At 43.8% G+C, this 18,316-nt stretch overlaps 1 long non-coding RNA gene across 2 annotated transcripts in view; it reads right to left on the minus strand.

Moving 5' to 3' along the window:
* Positions 1-18,316, minus strand: part of LOC142013483 (uncharacterized) — a 99,955-nt gene that overhangs the window by 80,239 nt on the left and 1,400 nt on the right. The window contains exons 2-3 of one of the 2 annotated variants that reach the window (XR_012645655.1): positions 15,277-15,422; positions 14,682-14,710 (exon numbers count right to left, since the gene is read on the minus strand). This is a non-coding gene — a long non-coding RNA (uncharacterized LOC142013483). The remainder of the gene's footprint in view (positions 1-14,681; positions 14,711-15,276; positions 15,423-18,316) is intronic. The other variant, XR_012645654.1, reaches the window with a different exon arrangement.

Genomic DNA, 18,316 nt, shown 5'->3' on the forward strand with positions numbered 1-18,316 from the left:
GACTGGAAAAGGAGAAGGCCACCCTCAAATTACCATTGATGTGGCTCAACACATCAGCCAATAGCTCTTCCCCAACTCTGCCCCGAAGGAGTCAAGCAAGACTAGTAATGATCCAATTCCATCAACTCATTCTTTCTGGGAATAAATTGAGGAGGAGGAGGAGGAGGAAGAGCAGGGGAAAGAACTATTTTTGGTAGCTCACTGCTCACATATCTCCTCATGCTGGACGTTATTGGTTCTCCAGGCTGCATGACTGAACCTTCCCTTCCCCCACCTCACTTTTTTTTGAGTTATAGATACTGTATCTGGCATGTTTAAAGCTTTCAAACTGAGTAGCATGAAGTCCTCTGCAGTGGCCTCTGCTAAACCTCACTTAGCACATGGTTAGAATCTCAAGGCAGTTTGAATTTCCTTTGACCCTCCCCCCACTCCGCAAGAAATCAGAGGCTGTAAAACGACTAACCTTTTTCTGAGCACAGCATTTTTAAAGAAGAATTTATCACATTTTTTACTGGGGTCTGAAGGGCCCAAAGATAATCTTGTTTCAATATGTATTCTACAGAGCTCTGTGAAATGTTGTACTTCTGTATGAAACCCTGGTCATTCCACAATTATTTTCATTTATATTTAACTTTCAAGCACTTCAGTTCAGCTCTAAGCAAACAATCCATCATTTCTCATGTAATCAAAACAAGGTAACACTTAAAACTTCACTGACCAAACAAAATCCACTGCTCATGGGGATGAGGTTTTCAGCTCTCATGTGTCTCAGGTGTACTAAAAAGCTATCCCAATTTATTTTTACATTAACTACTTTAGATTTTATAGTATAAACTCTTGTTGATTCACAATTTATAATTGAAAAGGACACTTCAGTTCCACCCATGAAAGGAAAAAAAAAACTATTATATCCTTTAAGAGAAATATATCAAATCTTGACTCCTCTGCCATATCAATGCCAATACTTCAATGTAAGAGGTGCAATAGAAACAAACCCTGTCTCCTTTTATTGACTATTTCTATTTAAACCACTTGCCCCAAAGTTGCAGTTCAGCTACCCCAATAACACTAACTCTCTGCATTACAATTCTGCAGGAAGGAGTCAGTTTCACTCAACTCTGACAGGATGCTCAGAAAGGTCCTTTGAAAGAAGTGATAAATAACCAAGGGCCAGTTTCATTCGGTTTTACTCTGGTGTTTACACCAATGGTTCTCAATCTATTGAAAACTGTGAGCAACATGCAACATGTGTCCCTTATATGGGCTGTATACACACACTACATGGATGGCCCAGAGAATGTCAAATGGGCCACAACTGTGTCCTGATAGGGCCGCAAGTGGCCCAGCTGAACAGTAATGTTTACATCAGTACAACAGATCAGAATCTGGTTCACATTGTGTCGTCCTCCTTTTTTCTGTAAAGCCTTTTAAATGCCATCAACTCTGTTGGAAGACATTTCCAGTTCCATGTTATAGGGATCTTGCTTTTCCTGTCTTTTATTTAAATCCCTACGTATAATGCATTAGTGAAAGCCAGATCCCTATAAAACCCAGCAAAATCACTCCTTGGATTGGTGTCCTCTTATTTAAATTCACAAACTTTGGTCAGGGTCATCCTAGGGTGTTTTCCAGCTAGAGCAGGCCCTTCAGGAATACCATTTCCCCTCCTCCCAAAACACAGCTCCCCAGAGGGAAGTGTTCTACCATCCCTTCACTGCTTTGCCTCAACTGGATGAGGATTCACACAGAAGCAGCAGGGCGATATAGGCCTTGAGGATGCATAAGACGTCTCAACCACTTTTTGAGGTGTAGACCTCACCTACTTGACCAGCTGACCTGACCAAACCAAAACACTCCAGGGAGGGAGATCAGTGTTTGCCATTTCCCCAGACATCCATAAAAAAATCCTTGTACCTCAGCCTGCCCCAAGCTCTTATCTTTTTCCAGTGGGGGAAAGGGGGCAAATTCTCTATCTTATCCACTGTTGACTCAGAAACCTATTAACACTAAGGAAAGATTCCCACTTCAAGATGCTTAGGATCTTGTGCATAGTTACCCCTTCAAGCAGCTGATTTGCACATGGACCATCAAACCATAACATCATGTATTTAAACATTGAACAAAGTCAAAATTGTATACCTTTGTTTTTATTTCTATATAGAAGACACGGTTTGGTATGGACTATCATTTAAACCGTACAGAGTAGAAGACAGTATAAAAACACAGCCATCAAACACTAAAATAATTGTCCCTATATGACGCCTGTTTCATTACAGATTCATTGAGGAAGGGAAGCATTAAACAGGGATATAAATTTGGGTAGAGTACATACCATCATTTATAGTGTTATGCCTTTGAAAAAGGTTACTAATATGAAATGTAAGCAGATTTCTATATTGTGTAAGGACAGGACCTGAACAGACCAGTGTGCAGAAAGCAGTAGCCTACATTTACAGTGTCTTTCATTGTGAATGTACTCCATGTGCTTTAACTATACATAGCTATATATAATTTTGTTGAAGGGCACATGGTCAAATGACTATTTACATGAAAACCATCAAAAGATCTTTAACTCCCATACACAGTAGCAGGCCTGCTGACAGAAGAGAGCAAGGAGTGCAACTGCCCTGGGGCTTGACAATTCAAAGGGAGCCAGGGCTCCCATCTACCACTGCTGTTACTGCAGTGGCCACCAGAGCCTCAGACCCTTTAAATTACAGCTGAAATGCCAGGGGCACCGTGCAGGCTAGGGAAAGAAGGTGGCATGGAACAGGAATGAGCAAACTTTTTACATCAGGCCCCACTTTTCTCCCTGAAATAAGCAGGGCCCCCTCGAACCATAACATTCACTATGTTAATATAAGAAACCCTTTCAGCACATGTAAGAATATACATACATAGAATGTAAAAATGTTATTAATCAGTCTGTAAATATGAATAGACATACATAAAAACGGTGACATATTTCAACATTTTTAGTGAGATGGATGGGCCTGAGACCCAGCAGCCAATCATGCTGTGCCCCACTTAGGAAATGTCACAGCCCTCCCCAAGCCATTTGCTCACCCCAGCATTGAGGACTGGCTGCCCCCAGCCCCACGCCTCCTACTGAAGGCCCCACCTCTCGCAGGGGTACAGAGCCAGGCCACCCCACCACCACCACACGCACACCAACATACGTACGCCCAGGGCTCCCAGAGACTTTCAGTTTCCCCACAGAATGGGCAGCAGGACCTTTCCAGTCTTCTCTGAAATATCGCATCATCACTATAAACTGTATAAAACAATTCACCTTCTTTAGAAAGATGAAAGCCAGAGTTGATCCTGTCATAAATTGAGCATGTAGTTCCAGGTCTTGCAAGTCCAATGTTTAGCTCACAAAGCTACCCCCATGCACTCTATCCCAATTCCCACAATCCCCTTCAGGTACCATCCATCAAGCCTAGGAGACAACTGACTAGAGGGACAAGTGTATGTCACGCACATCCTGACTAAGTTAATCTGGGCCTGAGAGGCCAATTAACATACCTGACAACACCTGGGAAAGAGTGTGAGCACATGCATGCCAGGCTTAATTGATGATGAAGCCCAGCTGAGGAGAGACTGAGTGGTGATTGTAAAGCTAGGAAATTGAAAGCAATGGGACTTCTAAGGGGGTGAGCCCGTAGTCACTATGTGGGAATGGAGAGGTAGTGAGGATGAAGTCCAGGGAGGGAGTATGAGCCTGGAAGAGGCTGAGGAAGCATAAAGCATCCACTGAGGTGTAGCTTGCAGACTTTGCATTGTTAGAAGAGAAAACCCAGGAAGGGGTGGTCTAAATTGTGAGCCACCCAGAAGACTGAGTTATGGGAAAAGAGATAGGGGCAGTAGACTAAAAGGCAGCTGCTATGCTGTGCCAGGCCAGAAGGGACACACTGCAGTGAGTGAACCCCTTCCAAAAGGGTAACTGTCAATTAAGCAAAATGCTCCTGTCTCAGCTGGGAAGCACGCCCTGCACCTGTGATATCCAGGAGCCAGAGCTCAGGAAAGTAACAATGTGCTTCCCCCTGCAGAGCACTGGCTACAGCTGCTCGTTAACTTTATTATTTTTAAATAATAATAGGTGCTTCTTCTTATCAAGTACTCCTGCAAGAGCCTCTATCTTTTCTTCATCTCAAAGGCAGTCAGAGAGGAGAACAATATCTCCTAACAGCCATACGTAGACAGACTCAATAATAGAGGCATATCTATGTATTCATTACCTCTTCCTTCCTGCATTTTTATTGTGTTTAATGCAATACATATACTTACATGGGGTGTAGGGGTAGTACCTCTGTTGGAGGGACTTGTCTTACCCCTTTGGGGGTAGTCCGTCCACTTTGGTCCCTGCCTGTCACTCAGCTCTCACTTGTGGCTCCAAGTAGCTGCAGCATGCGCAGTGGCCACACCCCGGGCAATGGCTTCGACAGGCCAGCCAAAACAGGTGAGTGTAACCGATAGGGCTCAAACCTTCGGGGAATTTTCGGATGTGCCTACCCAGCATGTGAAGTCACTTCCGGCAGACTGGGCGGAAGAGATCATTTAGATCCAACGGCCAAGAAGGTGGTTCTGCAACACTTTGTGGAAAGTGAAGGGCTTGACAAGGAACGAAAGACATCAAGGCCATCCACTGCAACCAAAGAAGTTACCAGTCATGACGATTCTACGTACCACTGGTGCCTGGCTTCCAAGGTTGAGAGAGTGGGATTGCTCCCGTGCAATGGCTCTACCACTTGAAAAGCTTTCACGCACAGGTCCTGTGGAAGTCATCATATCATCACATCACCCAAGTCCTGCAGCAATGGGGGAGGGGCAAAGCAACAGGTGGAGGTTACCACTGGGAATTTTAGTCCCAATCCCGCACGTAGGCAGCCTATGGACAAGTGGTTGTCCAGCTCTGTACCTGGGGCAGCAGAGTTGCCCGGCAGCATCCCAGGCATCTGAGCAGTCCTCTTTGGGACAGCACTGCTCACCCTAGTAAGGGGGAGCCTAGAACAGGTGGCCTAAAAATTGCCTGCCCTACAAAAACTGGCCAGCAAGCTGCGGCTGGCAGTTCAACCCTACTTGTGGTCGAAACCAAAAGAAAAAATTGAGAAAACTTATCATTGGTGTATGGAATGTTCATACTCTCGTGGGTCGAGAAGCTGTTGCAAGACCTGAGAGAAAGACAGCTCTCATTGGTTGTGAACTAGCCTGCTATAACATTGATATAGCAGCATTAAGTGAAACAAGGTTGGCTGGGGAAGGTTTCTTGAGTGAACCAGGAAGTGGTTATACCTTCCTCTGGAAGGGTAAGACTGAGACAGAGGATAGAATACATGGAGTCGGTCTGGCAATAAAAACCTCATTGATGCGTCAACTCCCAGACCTCCCAGTGGGTATCAATGAAAGATTGCTGAAACTACGCTTCCCACTAAATGCCAAACGTCATGCCACCATCATCAGTGCACATGCACCCACTCTAACATGCCCTGACAACTCAAAGGAACAATTCTATGAAGATCTCAACAGACTGATCAAGGCCACACCTGTAACAGACAAACTACTCCTACTTGGAGATTTCAGTACCCGAGTCGGGGCTGACAATGAGAACTGGAAAGAAGTAACCGGGCCACATGGTGTAGGCAAAATGAAAAACAATGGACTACTCCTTTTGAGCCTTTGTTCTGAAAATGACCCGACTATTACCAACGCTCTGTTCCAACAAGCAGATAAATACAAAATGACGTGGATGCACCCTATGTCTAAACAGTGGCATCTGATAGTTTATGCCATTGTCAGAAGGCGAGACATCTGAGACGTACTGATCACCAGAGTAATGTGAGGTGCAGAGTGCCAGACAGATCACAGATTAGCCAGGATGTCTCTTCAACTTTACATCGCTCCCTCTCAGCACAAATGCCTTAAGCATGTGCGACCTGCTTTTAACATAGCCCTACTGAAGGATGCCCAATGCTTCAATAATTTTCAGAAGAATCTTGATGACAAATTAACATCCCATGGTCAGCTGATCGGTACTGTAACTGAAAAGTGGGATCAGTTCAAGCAGATAGTGACTGACACAGCAATAACATCGCTTGGACCAAAGAAAAGAATACATCAAGATTGGTTCCATGAGAACTAAGAAGAAATATGTTCAGCACTGGAAGTAAAGAGAAAAGCCTTAATGGAATGGCAGAATGACCCCTTCTCAGCCTCCAAATGGGACCATTTCAAGCACCTTCAGAACAAAACACAGAGTGACCTCCGTCAGATACAAGACAGCTGGTGGGAGAGCAAAGCCAAAGAAATTGAGCACTATGCTGAGACCCACAACTCAAAGATGTTCTTTAGTGCTATTAAGACTCTCTATGGACCTTCTAAACCAAGGACTGCCCCATTGCTCTCATCAGACAACACAACGCTGGTCAAAGACAAAGAAGGCATCAACAACAGATGGCAAGAACACTTTAGCAACCTCCTTAACAGACCATGGACCATGAATAACAAACGTCCTCAATGAAATTCCACAACAACCTGTCCTGACAGATCTTCACTTTCCACCCACTATAGATGAGATTAAGAAAGCTGTTAGCCAGATGAGTTGAGGAAAAGCTCCTGGAAAAGATGGGATACCAGCAGAGATATGTAAAGCGGCAAGTCCAGCAGCACTAGCAGCGTTCCATAGCGTGATCATCAGCATTTAGGAGGATGAAAACATACCACAGGACCTCCGAGATGCTATTATTGTCTCCCTTTTCAAGAATAAAGGCAGCAAAGCAGAATGTGGAAACTACAGAGGCATATCCCTCCTCTCTGTTGGAGGGAAGATCATTGCCCGCATCATCTTGAACCGCCTAATAGCCAGTATTTCTGAGGCAAATCTACCTGAAAGTCAATGCAGTTTTCGACCTGGCCAGAGTGCAGCCGATATGGTGTTTGCTGTCAAATACAAGAGGAGTGCATTGAACTGAACATGCACCTGTATGCTGTCTTCATAGATCTGACAAAGGCGTTTGATACCGTCAACAGGGAAGCCCTTTGGACCATTCTAATACGACTTGGCTGCCCAAGAAAATTTGTCCAGATTATACGGCTTTTCCATGATGACATGACAAGTGAAGTACTGTCTGATGGAGCCACATCAGCCCCCTTCAACATCACCAACGGCGTGAAACAAGGATGTGTTCTCGCTTCTGTCTTATTTAACCTGTTCTTTGCATGTGTCCTTAACTATGCAATGAAAGATCTGGACCGAGGTATATACTTGAAATACCAGCATGATGGTTCACTTTTTGACCTCTGTCACCTGAATGCAAAGACTAAGATAGTGCAGAAACTCCTTTCTGAGGCACTCTTTGCCCTTATGGCTCACACTGAAAACGATCTTCAGCACATTGTCAACAAGTTTGCTGAGGCCTCGCAACTTTTCAGACTATCAGCCTCGGAAAGACAGAAGTTCTCCATCAACCTGCACCTGGATCAAATGCTCCTGTCCCAAGTATCTCCATTGATGGCACTCAGCTTAAAGTAGTGGAGAAGTTTAAATACCTGGGTAGTGTCATATCCAGTGACGGATCACTGGATAATGAGATCAACACGCGAATATCCAAAGTGAGCAAGGCACTTGGCTGTCTGCGTGTCAAAGTTCTAAATCACCATAACATCCAGATGTCAACAAAATTGCTTGTGTACAGAGCTGTAGTTCTCTCATCTCTTTTGTACGGGTGCGAAATACGGACATTATACAGGCGTCACATCAAGCAGCTTGAAGCATTCCACATGCACTGCCTCTGTAACATCACGAAGATCCGCTGGCAAGACAAAGTGCCCAATCGTGAGGTCCTCGAGAGAGCCCAGATGACAAGCATCAAAATGATGATTATGAAGTCACAACTACGTTGAACCAGTCATGTCAGCCGCATGGATGCCAACAGAATCCCTCGCCAGCTTCTGTATGGTGAACTCTCCCAGGGCATCCAGCATGTAGGCCGTCCACGGAAACGCTACAAGGATACCATCAAAGCCAGTCTGCAGTACAGCAGTATCAAACCTAGGGACCTTGAGGACGCTGCCAGTGACAGAACACAGTGGCGTACAACAGTCAAATACCTGCATTGCCTTTGAGGAAGACCACTGCCAGCATCTACAAGAGGCACGCAAACGATGTCACAGAGCATCAGCAATGCACAACCCACAGATTGCAAACTTCCCATGCACCATCTGCGGCAAAATGTGCACCTCTAGAATTGGCTTATACAGTCACCAGAGGGCACACCATAAGACCAATAACAGATGATCTGCACAGATTTGTCATCATCGGATCGATGGACTACCATTACTTACATTGAGAAGTGTTGTAGGTATGCTAATGGAGGCACTCCAACAGTGGGGAAATAGATGGTAATGTGCAAAGCAACCAGAAGTGATTTGGAGGGGAGTGAGGGTGGAAAGAACATCACTACCAATGGGAAGGAGACAGGAGATGTCCAGGAGAGGTGAAGCAAGGACAGTTAGTTTGCACAGAGTTGACTGCTTCATTAGCCAGAGTTGGAGAGCTGCCAGCACATTCCAGAGCAGCTTGTTTGCCTTTAGGACCTCCTTGGTTTTAAATTTTTTCATCTCCTTCTCATTCCCTTTCTTTCTCTCAGTTGAAGAGAGGGTGTATATAATGTCATTTTTCGTACTACCGTGAACCCTTTTCTAAAGAAGAGGGTGGGCCCCAAAATGAAATTTACACACTCACTTCCCTCTGAGAGCAACTTTTCATTTCAGCCATCTCTGCCCCCGTCCCTTCCTTAGTCCCATCCTCAGCTTTGCATTTCCATAGTCATTTCTGTTTGGTTTCCTCTCACCTACCCCTCTCTTGAACAGTATTCAAGGGACTCAATAGGATCAGACCAAAAGGTTGCTTGTTCTTTTCTCTTTCCTCAGGGCAGTTTGTTCAGGGTGTTTCTGTGTACAGTCTGTGTGTATCTTGTGTATGCACATCCTGTTTTGTAACAGTAAGCTTTGCTGTTGAACTGAGCTGGTAGTGTATTGATTTCCCTTTCTCTCCACTCCCGCCCCCACCCCCCGCCACATTCACTTTCCTTCCTCCTCTTTCTCCAGCCCCCTGTCCCCATCCCCCCACCCCTGTGTGCTTCCCACAGAAAAAAAAAATTGCCTCCAGGACTCCATAAGTCTGTGTTGGCGGGACTTCTCGTTTGTGCTGCAGGTGTGCCGGAGACCTCCTCCGTGTCGTCACCACAGCAACCCGCCTGTCTAATCTGCTGAATATAAAAAGAAGAAACAGAAAAAGGAAAGCCACCCACCCCCTTCTGCTCCATCTATGAGCCCTAAAGAAGGATATCGTCTCCAAACATTCCTTAGAATCCCCCAGCCATTGCCCAGGCAACAGCCACAAGGAACTGGCGGGCCCTGGGGGAGAAAGCAGTCCCTATCTCTCGTTCATTCCTCCTCCAAAACCTCCTCTCTCCCCCAATGCTTCTATGTTTCAACCCTCTCCTGCTATTCCACCTATACGTACTATATTCCTCCACCTCATTCACCCCTGGCTTCTACCCAGCAGGTTGCAGACAGTGACTACATATATTTCATCACTCCAGACTTTGGGTGACCCCCTCATCCCACAAAACAAAACAAACCACACTGTCTCTCTCTCTCTCTCCCCCCCTGCCCCCCAGAATATTTCAAACCCCGTTGCCCTGATTGTATGTTTGTTCTAAATTGACACCATGTCTCTGCTATTGTGGCTCATTTAATGATTCCCAGTAGGCAATTACAGTGTAAATGTTAGATCTAACTTTGCAAAGTTCGTCTCCATAGGAAAAAAGAAAACAGAATAAGATTTATACTGCACGATAATTGTTGAGTTCATATGGAACAGCAGCCAAATACTATGGTGATAGGTGCTTTAGAAATGTCTTCTGAGAGCCGGCTAAAAGAAAAGAGGGAGGGAGAGGAAAGAAAACTTTAAAGATATGTAAATCTCCAGTCACCTTTCAGATGAGCTCTGTGGTGCTACAAGTGTGTTTATGTGCTAGAGAAAGGGTTAGAGGATTCTTCTTATCAAAGCCAGTAGTTTAAAAGGCAGTCCCTTGCAGTTTCAGTTATGACAGCTGTTTCTGGGATATGAAGAGGTTTTTCAGAGCTGTGGGCTGTCTATCCCCTGTATCCAGCAGTGAAAGCTCTCATTTGTCTTCCCACCATCATGTTGATGCAGCTGGGTTTGACACTGCTTACCTCAGCACTTTTTTGTTAAAAGACAGAAGGCTTCCTTGTGATCCCAGCCTTTTCCTATCAAATGACACTCAGCCAGTGGTTTTGGTGACTTATTTACTGGCAGCAGACCAGTAAAAACAAAAATGAACATTCACAAGTAATAAATTGGAGTATAGATAGCTTCAGCTACACTAGAAGGATTACATCAAACTGTCCAGAATGATATGAAAGTGCTCCCTGGGAACGTGAATCCTAGTAAATGGGGGCAGGCAGAGGTAAGAGGGAAGATGCCTTTTTTTAATACACCACATCTTTGACACATTCAAATACGCTGTGCTTTGATCATGCACTATACTTAATGGATGAGTATGTCTCACTAGCCTTACAGTATACACAAAAAGAACGCTTTCTCTCTGGTATAGACCCCTTCACATATTCTGTATTGTGTGCTAAGAATAAACAGAGGAATGATTAGGCAAATGGGAGGAGAAACTACAGCTTTCTCTCCTGCACTGAAGGATACCTTGCACAAAAGCTTACCTAATGCAACTGTACACTGCACACTACTGCATACTGGCTGAAGGTCACTGTCCCCACCCCATTATCGGAAGCAATGCATTCCTGTGATGCTCTGGTGATTAGAGTATGTGGCATTATGTGTTTACTTTCTTATCCTTGTAACTTTGTAACAAGGCCGTGTATAATAACCATCTTGGACTGTGTTTGGCTCTCCATGACTCTAAATGCAGCTCGCCATAAAATCATTCCACCTTGTATTTGTTCTAGTTCAGGAGGGATGGTGCATATTTTGATAACATTGGCCAAGCATATTTACACTGACACTATCGTTTCTATTATCTTCCAGCTACAATTCATTAGATGATGCGTTAAACTGTGTGGAATTTGGCAGGCTGGGAAGTGGACCTCCATGCAGGGTGTTATGTTTTAAGTTAGGGAATCGCTCTTGCAGGTCAGTGAGTATGTTTTATGAGAAGGTTACTCCCTTGGAAGCTCATCAGATATAGACTGGGATTGCTTGCTGTCCCCTGGGGTTCACCAGTGGCTCTTGTTAGGGCAATGGTAAGGAAGAAGGAAATAACCAGGTTAACCTTGATGCCAACAAAATACTATTGGGGAGGTCAAGTAACCTCCTCTACTTTTTACAGAAAAATACCCACCAAATGTTATGTGAAGAAATTACTCCTCCTCTGCCACACAAAACTGGGTATGATCTCCTGAGCATTCGCCCTTATACCATGGAATGAAGGAGAAAATATAATTGTGCCTCTAAGACACATTCCCCAGAAGGGATACACAAGAGGCTTCACTTCAGTAGATGTCCCAGGAAGAATTCTGGCTTCACCATATTTTTTCAGGATGAGTGCATGATGCAGCTGGAGTGCTACCACCAAGTGCACGCACAAAATTTTAAAGAGACTAAAAATGCGTGTAAGAGACAAGAGCCGTGTCTACACGTGCACGCTACTTCAAAGTAGCGGCACTAACTTCGAAATAGCGCCCGTCATGGCTACACGTGTTGGGCGCTATTTCGACATTAACATCGACGTTAGGCGGCGAGACGTCGAAGCCGCTAACCCCATGAGGGGATGGGAATAGCGCCCTACTTTGAAGTTGAACGTCGAAGTAGGGCACGTGTAGACGATCCGCATCCCGCAACATCGAAATAGCAGGGTCCGCCATGGTGGCCATCAGCTGAGGGGTTGAGAGACGCTCTCTCTCCAGCCCTGGCGGGGCTCTATGGTCACCGTGTGCAGCAGCCCTTAGCCCAGGGCTTCTGGCTGCTGCTGCTGCAGCTGGGGATCCATGCTGCATGCATAGGGTCTGCAACCAGTTGTCGGCTCTGTGTATCTTGTGTTGTTTAGTGCAAGTGTGTCTGGGAGGGGCCCTTTAAGGGAGCGGCTGGCTGTTGAGTCTGCCCTGTGACCCTGTCTGCAGCTGTGCCTGGCACCCTTATTTCGATGTGTGCTACTGTGGCGTGTAGACGTTCCCTCGCAGCGCCTATTTCGATGTGGTGCTGCGCAACGTCGATGTTGAACATCGACGTTGCCAGCCCTGGAGGACGTGTAGACGTTATTCATCGAAATAGCCTATTTCGATGTCTCCACATCAAAATAGGCTACTTCGAAGTAGGCTTCACGTGTAGACGTAGCTAAGAAGAATCATGATGTTATAGAAATAAAGGGGATGAGTATTTTTGCATTCAAGAAAGTAGATTGGCATTCAGGAGAGCTCTGCTGGGACCTCTATACACAGTGATCATAGAAATGAGTTTAATATCCCTAACTGAGAAAAAAATCCAGTAACACGCCGAAAGGGATAAATATAGTCCTGTAAAGAACATAAAAAGAAAGACTTTTCTTTCATATCCTATGTTTAAAATGTTGCTAAAATGTGTTTCTCAGAAATATGGAAACTTCAAGTAAAGATATTAACTGACCACATATAAGAGTAAATATTCAACAACTCAAAGCAGGTGCACAGTGGTTGATAAGGGCTTAGTATCTAAACAATAAGCACTTAAAGACTGTCTTCCTTAAACTACCTTTCCAGAAACTTGTTCCTTTGTGGGAATCTTCATCACCTACGTGTAGAATGGAAGGAAGGCATGTACTTAACAATTGCTTTTTTTTCATCTAGGGTTAATTCTTTCTCATTTAAGCTTGTTGAGATATCCATGCAGACCAGACTAGCATGCCAAAACTCGCTGGTACTAGTTATTACCACAGTAAAAAGAAAAAAAAAAACCCTTAAAGTAGATTATAATAGTGGCATTGGAAAAACATGCCATGAATACCTATGCTGTCATATACAAATGTTAAGTTATATATTTTAACCAATTAAGTAATAAGCCATTTAATTCATCAAAACATCAAATTTTCAAATTTCAAAGAGATGTTGAGTTTCAAAATTCCAAAAAGCAATAAAAGAAAATTGGCAAAGTTCTTAATGTTTGAGCAGGTATAGAACTGGTCAAAAATCTCAAACTAGTTCTATTTTCATCTGGTAAGATATTCACATTCCCTTTTTAAATGCACCTTCTTCCTATGGCAAAATGCATTACTCATAACGTTGAAATCTATCCAGACTGAAAAGAGTTCTGGCTTTTTGTTTAATGAGTTGTGAGTGGGCCAGCAAGACAAGACCAGACCTGCCCACACTGAAAAAAGGGACATTTTGTAGCAAATACAGACTGCTGAACTCTGGCCACCATACGTTTGAGTAAGACAGGACCCAGGGGACTATCAGAGGAATGGTGCCAGAAATGGCTGAAAAACTTGGTGTGTTGTCACTGGATCTCTGCTGAGCTGGTGACAAGGGAGTCACCCACCAACAAAGCTCTGGTAGACAGGGTTCCCTGGATTCCCCTACTCTGGCCATCACATCCAAGGGTGTGGTCACCTGGCCTGTTGCATACTCACTCTGGCCATTAGGCAGCACTACCCTGACTGCAGGGAGATTACTCTACTGATTCTAGCCATTAGTGCTACCCTGGCTCCAGTCATTGGGCCATACTACACCAACCATAGGGTAATATTCTAATGTCTCTAGCCACTGGAATGCACTAAACTGAATGAGGAGGATTATTGTAGGGATGCAGTAATCGATGTGGATGCTGAGCTGCCTAGTCCGCAAATGCAAGATACACTTTAGATGGGTTTGCGGGGCTGAGATGTGTTTCTCCCCCCCCATGATGTGCGACGGGGTGTGACAAACACCCACAGATTCCAACTGGAGAGCAAATTGTTCCATAGCCCCATCTTGCTAATTTGACTGCCCTGATGTTCATTAGGCTGCCTTGGAGATAATGCACACATTAGAATTAGGATGGGATTAGTACTCCTAATATACCTTTTATGCAAAAATCACTGGTGAGCAAACTCAATCAGTGTGCAGAGATGACACGTGCAGAGGTGACACATATATCTAATTTGTGCATCACCCTGTGCTGCATATATGTCAAGTGAACCAAGAAGAAAAGTGAATCTAATACAGATCTTTGGTACCTTAAAATCAAACAGTTTCAGTTACAGAATCCATAACCTTAAATAAATGTTGGCACTCAACTTCACTTAGAATTATAATTCGGCATGTGAAGTCAGCAAAGTTCAATGAAATGTCCTCACTGCCTAGCAGCTCTGTTTGCTATCAATCATTCCTATCAAATGCTGCATTTGGTCCTAAAGTGCTTATTCAGCACGAGAGTAGTGGCAAAAGGAACCAGGAGTAGAAACAAGCAGAAAGAAACCAGCAAAAGGAAAAAAAATTCTAAAAGGGGTTTGAACTAGAAAGTACAACATTTGCTTTATACACTAAGCTTTCAATAGATGATACACACACAAAAAAAAGCAGGAGGGGTGTGTGTGTGTATGTGTGTGTGCACAAAGCCAAATCCTTGTTCAGTGCACAAACAGACTATAAGTAATGCTTATGTAATTTACCAGAAGACTGTTGGAAAAACTCTCCCAACCTAGAAGTACAAAAGACACAAACAGTTAAAAAAAATGGTTAGGGTTTTCATTATTTTAAAGAAAATTCTTTATATTGTTTTCTTTGTACCCAGATAAGCACTGGGCTGTTATATTTGAAAGAGATACATCAACCTACATCTCAAAAAAACCTCCACTATAGTGTACCTGTGTTAAAATTTTCCACAGTATTTCACAGTGGGAAAAAGAATGAGTTTGTGGTTAAGGCAATGGACTAGGACTCACAAGATGTCAGTTCCATTTTCAGTTACGCCACAGACTTCCTGTTTAGTCTTGGGCCTCTTGTGTAATCTCTTTTTGTCCCAATTGCCTGTCTGTGAGAAATGGGGATAACAACACTTCCTTTTTCCTCATCTTCATCTGTCTTTTCTATTTAGACTGCAAGCTCTTCAGGAACAGTTTTTTATGTGTTTGTACAATGCCTAGCACAGTGGGGCCCTGATCTTGGTCAGAGCCTCGAATGGTACTGTAATATGAATTGTTATTGTTATTATTATTAATAATAATACACACAGATGCTTCCACAAACTTTGTTGAATGCTATTACCTTCTGGCATATGCAGGTTTTATCCCACTCCAAATGGTTGCCTAGGCTTTGTCAAGACACGTTCTGAACTCTCATGTTGTCCACACAAGTTCAGCAACAAGGTTCCAAAGCTGGTTGTGATGCAAGGGGTGAGCCATGCCTGACACCTGCCATCAAATATAGGAAATTTTACTGTGGACATTGTCTAAAAGACAACCCACTACTCCTTTAACATACATCACAAATATAAATGAAAGTCATCTTTTTTGTTAACAGAAAAGTTTAGAGCATGAGCTTTCGTGAGTTAACTCACTTCTTCAGATGCTGGCAGCATCTGAAGAAGTGAGTTAACTCACGAAAGCTCATGCTCTAAACTTTTCTGTTAGTCTATAAGGTGCCACAGGACCCTTCGTTGCTGCTACAGATCCAGACTAACACGGCTACCCCTCCGATACTATCTTTTTTGTTGTTTCTCTTTTTTGTTTCTGCCTGTCTCACTGTTGGAGACAAACTGAACAGCTAGTGGAAATGTTAGGAAGTCCTAAATGTGGCTCAGCCAAAGCCACTAAAGTCAATGGTAATCTTCAAGTCAGGGAATGCACATGATGGAGTGATGTTAGCAACCCATTTCATGCCTTCAGTTCTCACCATCATTGTGAAGAACTTGTGTTGTGAATATAAACAAACGTAAATCTCCTTGCAGTTAGTGGAAAGAATTCCATTGAATTTGGCTCGGGCAGACATAAAAGTAATGAGAATTAGGAGATCTGTGTTTCTCCCAGCCTCAAAAATAACCTTTATATTTCCTGTCACAAGACACCCTACAAAAAGGCGGACACAAACAAATCATTAGGCTAAGAAGCTTAAGAAAGCTGCTTTCTTAAGCTAAACTTCTGCACAATCTGCAGGCAGTCTGTATATACCTGGGCACTATGAACATGTACTCTACTTTATCCAAGGCCACTCATGTTACATGTGTTAGTCAGGTCAAATAAAAGAATGTCCGAAACGTTGCACAATCTTCCATCTGAATCTGCTTTAAAGATATGAAAATATTTGGTCATCCCTTCCCCTTTGGTCACCTATCACCCATCCCTGTGGTGGCAGTCAGTGCCTCTCTTCTGGGAGTGGATCTCTTCTTCAAATGAAGATCCAAGGGACTATTACCCACCTACCTATATGACCTTATGACCTTCAGCAGGGAGCCTAGTAATGAAGGTGCTTGGGTCACAGGCCTCTGAGCCTCCCCTGTAAAAAGGGGGATGCACCAACACAAGGTAGATAGTAACTGAGCCTCCCCAAAAACAACACAGGTAGAGGAATCATGTCTGATGGGTCAAGGGAGATTATGAGAGGAGGAGGAGGAGGATTTGGGTGGAAAGGGAAGCAAACATATGGATATTACCAGATCAGCATCTGAAAGCTTGGGTGAAAGCTAACCCAAACCCATGAACCATCTGCTGGCAACAGCAATAAATCAGGGTACTCCCATTTCCTCAGTTAGTATTTTGCTGCAACCCTATTCCGTAACTAGAATGCCTAACTAAGAGTTAGAGTGTGAATCAGTCCAGTGTTATTAACACTGTCAGTGTTGTTCCCCTTACCCTGTCAGCAGTCACAAAAACATGAGCTCTCAAGTGGCTGACCAATGCTATGCCCATGCAGAGTGAAGCCAGTTGAAGAGGCTTGTGTACCCAAAGACAAAATTTGACTTAGTTAAGACATTTATATCACGGCAAGCTGTCACACAGTGCTTGACTGACACCCAGGGAAAGAGCTATATTTAGGCATGCTTTGCTAGCCACTATCACACTACAATGATGGAAATTGTAAAGTGAGAGAAGCCAAGAGACAGTTTCATTGGACATATTACTGTCCCTCATCCCTTCCTCTTCCCAAAAGCACAGGGCAAGATTATTTTCTATGGTACCATTTAGATCAGTTTATTATTTGTATCAAAACGAAAAAGCAGTCCAGTAGCACTTTAAAGACTAACAAAATAAGTTATTAGGTGGTGAGGTGTCATGGGACAGACGCACTTCTATATTTTTTTGTTTTGACTCTGCTTTCTCCTAAAAGGACTTTCACGCTAGAGTAAATGTGGACGAAGGTTACACAAAACATAGGCCAGTATTTTGTTGTGTTCCCTTTTGCTGCAACTTACATTTCAATCGGTGATTTCTTCCTCGGGACTGAGCTGCTCTTCCTGCTTCTTTCTGCACCATATCTGTTATACCATAATGCATTTATTGAATCAGCCTATGGGTGCAATGGATTGCTGCAACAACTAGGGCAGGATCAAACAAGACATGGAAGGTGAATGCATACGGCCAGAATGTGGCCTGAAGGCATTGGCCTTGGATGGGGGTAATCTAGCCATATCATCATATTGTGAGGCACAATCTTTCTTGAAGATGGGAAATGCTGGAGTCGTGCTACACCACACTTAGGACAATACAGCCTGTTCGCTTTCTTAACAGAGCTCCCAGGTTTCGGATGTGGCCCTTCCTCCTCCCCCCCAGACCCTATGAGGATGTGAAGATGAAGTAGTTCCTCCTTTATCCTTCTCTTCCTCTCCTCCTAGGGTTAGCAAATATGGATTGGCACAACAGTCAGGAACAATCTGTCCTGGGTTAATTGGCAAATGAGGTAAGGAACATTAGGGCAAACTACGAGAGGTTTTGTTTGTCAAATATTCATAATATGCTTATCTTGCTTTACGTTAATAGGGAATTTGGGGCAGAATTGGTTTACACATTCCTAAGCTTGTGACCCACACCATTCCACCCTCATGCCCAGTGCCAGTAATTAGGATTTTTGTGGTGGAAGCATTAGAGGGTTTTTAAAATGTGTGCTTACAACACACGTCTTCCCTGTTCTCTCTTTTGGGCACTTAATTACTAGCATAGTATTACTGCCCCTAGCAAAATATGCCAAGGCAACTCTCCTCCATTCCCAAAGCACTGGTTCGAGGATATTTTTCATAAAACAGACATGCCACTGCAGTCACTGGAGAATAAACTTGGGCATTTAGAAAAGCATGGATCTAAGTCTTGCTCAT

This window comes from Carettochelys insculpta, chromosome 5 (genome assembly GCF_033958435.1).
Source record: "Carettochelys insculpta isolate YL-2023 chromosome 5, ASM3395843v1, whole genome shotgun sequence".
Lineage (NCBI taxonomy): Eukaryota > Metazoa > Chordata > Testudines > Carettochelyidae > Carettochelys > Carettochelys insculpta.